Here is a 4698-nt window from a genome sequence, read left to right on the forward strand (position 1 = left end):
TCGGAAATCCGCCTGCCTCTGCCTCCCAAGTGCTAGGATTAAAGGCGTGCGCCACCACCGCCTGGCTTGTTACCTTAGTTTTTAAAAGATCTTTAATTATGTATGTATAGGGGAAGAAGAGTGCAGGCACCTATGGAGGCCACTGGTGTCCCATGCCCTCCTAGAACTGGAACTACAAGCTGCTAAGTTGTGAACTCCTAGTGTGAGGGCTGGGGACCAAAGTCTAATACTCTGTAAGAGAAGTAGGGGGCTATTAACTATTGACCCATCTTTCCAGTCCCAGAATCCTCCCTTTATTTAGGCTGATTTCTTTGTTTTTTGACCACTCTTTGTCTCCTGGCTGGACCTGGCTCTATAAATACACTGTTCTAGGCTGGATACAATAAATTGCTGCTTTTACCATCCCGAGCCTGATACAGTCCCTGGGGAATTCACTGTTTCACCATGCTTCCTGTGTGGGAGCTGGCGCCTGGCATAAGACCTAGGTTTTTATCCAAATACTGTCCTAATTAGCCTGTTACGTTGGATATTTCTCTTACCTAGAGGCTTGATTTCTCATCTGTGGGGAAAGGAAAAAAATCAAGAGTCAGTAGCTCAATTGGCAGGTAATAAATTCATTCCCCAGGCTGGGCGGCGGCGGCGGCGGCGGCGGCGGCGGCGGCGGCGGCGGCGGCGGCGCGCACACCTTTAATCCAGCACTCAGGAGGCAGAGGCAGGCAGATCTCTAAATTCAAGGCCAGGCTGGTCTACAGAATGAATTCCAGAGAGCCAAGGCTACCCAGAGAAGCCCTGTCTCGAAAAATAAAAATGAATACATTTAATCCCCAGACCCTACACCCAGCCTCTGGCATAGTATTGTTATAGAAATTTAATGCCTTCCTAGTGAGAAATCACTTCGCACACATAGAGATCAGTTAAGAAAATACTTTTACATGCACCTGGATATGGCCAATGCCCAAGGAAGAACCACCCTCAGACAGAAGTAGGCGTGTGCATTGTGCATACTTTGTTACTTGTAAATCTCTTGAGAGGTCCAGATCCCAGATTACATATTGGATAATTTAAATAGAGATGGAAAACTTAACTCTGACCATTTGGGCAGATGGCAGATTCACTCAGCAAAGATACTGTCAGAATTCTTTCTTTTCTTCCTTCCTTCCTTCCTTCTTCCCTCCATCCCTCCTTTCTTCCCTCCCTCCCTTCCTTTCTTCTGTTTTAGTTTTCTTGAGACTGGGTTTTCATATGTAGCCTTGGCTGTTCTGGAACTAATTCTGTAGCCCAGGCTGGCCAGGAATTCAGAGATCCACCTGCCTTAGCCTTCCGAGTGCTGGGATTAAAGTCGTGCATCGCTAGTACCCGGCTAGGATTATTTGTTAAGTACATCGCTGTTGCCTTTTCAAATAGTTCTTACCAGCTTCACCTTGCCCACCTGGCAGATCTGTGCTTTTCCTAATGAGAACCCAGGGAACTTAATGACAGACCATGTCTTAGTGGTAGCTGGGACCCTGCACTGCCCCCTTGAGCTTCCTGATAAAAGCGTGTCCTTTGGGGGTGGGTCTGATGACGGTCAATCCTGAAGAACAGTTACATCCTGGCTTGGTAGGTTTTGCTTATTTCTTAGCAAGCCTGGTCACACACTACTTGTCTTTGGAGTGTTTTGGAGGCAGCCCAGGCTAGAGTCTGCTTTGTGTGATACAATGTATCCCAAGCGAATCTATCAGCAAATCCTCTAAAACATCAGTTTGGTTACATCGAGTTTCTTCTACATGTGTAGTGTACACTTGTAATGAGGCAGGCAAGACCTCCAGTCACCGGGTTCTGGTCCCACCATCCTTGGAGAATGGTGTGGGCAGACAGCCAAGGGTACAAATGGGAGCCACTTCACTGTCAATCAGGATTAAAATAAATTAAGAGATGGCACACCTGCCACCAACAATCATCCAGTATTGGGGTGGCAAGGACGGGGTTCATCCCTGGGGCTGGCTGTTCAGCCAGCTTAACCTATGTGGCAGGTTCAGGCCATTGGAAGACCTTGTCTTTTCCATTTTCTTTCTGTGGCATTTCTGGGGAATGCCACCTGAGGTTGTTTTCTGGCTTCCACATTCACCCACACCCACACAAACACCAACACTTATTGCAGTTGCTGAACGTATATTAAGTAGCAAATACCCCGAGCAACCTACAAAAACAAAACTGTTGTTCTCATTTTACAAACAAGAAAGCTGAGGCGGAGCCCAGCACTAGGGCTGGTGAGATGGCCTAGTGGGTAAAGGTAACCAACGAAGGCCCTGAGGTTGAAATCTGTTCAAGTAGTTCTGCCCTGCCGGGCGGTGGTGGCACACACCTTTAATCCCAGCACTTGGGAGGCAGAGGCAGGCAGATTTCTGAGTTCGAGGCCAGCCTGGTCTAGAGAGTGAGTTCCAGGACACCCAGGGCTATACAGAGAAACCCTGTCTTGAAAAACTAAAAAAGAAAAAAAAAAAGTAGTTCTGCCCTTTCCACCCCACCTCGTTTTTGAAGCTTGGGCCAGTAACTGCCAAGCTGGGTAGCTCCAGTTGAATGCTCCCCTGAGCACCTCAAACTTACCATGTCCTGAAATGGACACATCTCCACCTTCTCTGAAAAGGAAGATCTCCACATCTCCATTCTGCTTGCTGCCCGTTTAAACTGGTGGGGCAATACTCAGATTCCAGTCGAAGGTGAAATTCGCCAGGTTCCTTCAGCTGGTCTTCAGGTGGGTGAGGCGGGATCTCTGTTGTCCTCCCTCTCCCCTCTGGGTTCTAGCAGTGGCTGTGGGTCTTCTCCTGAGACTCTGACACCATCTGCCTCCATTCCCTCCCTTCAAAGGAGACCATGCTAACTCCCTGCTGTTGCTAGTTTCTGGGTCGCCCTCTGTTCCCTAGTTGGCATCTCTGGTGTTCTTAGATGAGGACATGACCAGTTCCTGCACTGATTATGTTTTGAAGGCTGATCACAGAGATGTTCTGGTTATTTTAGTTGAGCCCATACAGTTATACCTACTGTGGGCCCATGTCCTGGGCCTTCTCTCTCAAGTAAATCACCAGCCCTGTGTGGGATAGCTCAGTTGGTAGAGTGTTTGCCTAGCATGCATAAAGTCTTGGATTTGGTCTTAGTTACGGTTTCCATTGCTGTGAAGAGACATGACAATTCTTTTTTTTTTTTTTCTTTTTTTTTTTGAGACATGGCAACTCTTATAAAGGAAAATACTTAATCGTGGCTGGGTTACACTTTGAAAGGCTTCGTCCATTACTGTCGTGGTGGGATGTATGGCAGCATCAGGCAGACATGGTGCTGGAGGAACCAAGAGTTCTACAACTTGATCTGAAGGCAGCCAGGAGGAGTTGGTCACCCTAGGCTTAGCTTGAGTTTAGGAGACCTCAAAGGCTGCCCTACTGTGATAGCTTCCTACGACAAGGACCACACTTCCTAAGGGCCAAGCATTCAAACACATGAGTCTATGGGGGCCAAACCTATTTAAACCACCACAGGTTTGATCCGTAGCATCTCATAAACTGGGTGTGGTGGTACACATCTGTTATCCCAAGAGGATCAGAAGTTCAGGGTCATCCTTAGAAATGTGGTGAAAGGCTACCTCAGGATATATATAAGATCCTGTCTCAAAAACAAACCTATCGCCGGCCGGTGGTGGCGCATGCCTTTAATCCCAGCACTCGGGAGGCAGAGACAGGCAGATTTCTGAGTTCGAGGCCAGCCTGGTCTACAGAGTGAGTTCCAGGATAGCCAGGAGGGCTATACAGAGAAACCCTGTCTCAAAAAACAAACAAAAAACCAAAAAACCACAAACCTATCAAGTTTGCTAATTTTACCATTCAAATACTTATCACAACACACATTACTTCCTTCCAGTTGCTTAAGGATCCTTTGCCTCGATCCCTGGTGCTGACTGAGAAGCTGAGAGAGCCTCTCAGCTGCCTCCTGCTTTGCAAGTCGACCTCAGCCTCAAGATACTGAATTCTGGATTCTTCACAGCCAAATCCCAACTCCCCATCTCTGTCCCAGTCAGATCCCCCTGCTCCAGGTTCAAGCTGGCTTTGGCAAGGCAGTCCCTTTCCCACCTGCCTCTCAACCCTGGGCTCAGGCACTGCCCACTTCTAGAAGTCTCCCTGGATTCCTTACTTCCCTGCCATTTGTTGAGAGGATTCTGTGGACATCTTGTCTGTCCCTACCACAACTTGCAAAACCCAGAGACCATCGTGCCTCTGGAAATAGTGTGTTCAGGAACACTGTAGATAAATGTTTTGGAAGAGACAAAATTCAAAGCAAGATATTTTTAGATGAGACAACTGAACAGTCTCCGTGGTCCGAATCATAAAAGTGAGAACAGGAGAGGTGCTGTAAAGGGAGGGACAAGCTTCTTTGCTGTTTATCTCACCGTGTGGTCCTGGCTGTCCTGGAACTTGCTCTGTAGACCAGCCTGGCCTCGAACTCACAGAGATTTGCCTGCTGGGATTAAAGATGTGAGCCACCACCCCCAGAGGGACATATTTGTTTTAAAGCTGTATTCTAAATTTATGGAATTAAATTTACCTTGGGAAAAAGATGCACTGATGAGTAAAAATGTTGCCCAAGAGTTACTTGGTCTGCTCCCTGCCTTGAGGTCGGGGCAAAGTGGACTCCCTTCCTCCCCACCAAATCATGGCCCTTGCATGATGGAAG

Source organism: Mastomys coucha, unplaced genomic scaffold (assembly GCF_008632895.1).
Source record: "Mastomys coucha isolate ucsf_1 unplaced genomic scaffold, UCSF_Mcou_1 pScaffold5, whole genome shotgun sequence".
Taxonomy (NCBI): domain Eukaryota; kingdom Metazoa; phylum Chordata; class Mammalia; order Rodentia; family Muridae; genus Mastomys; species Mastomys coucha.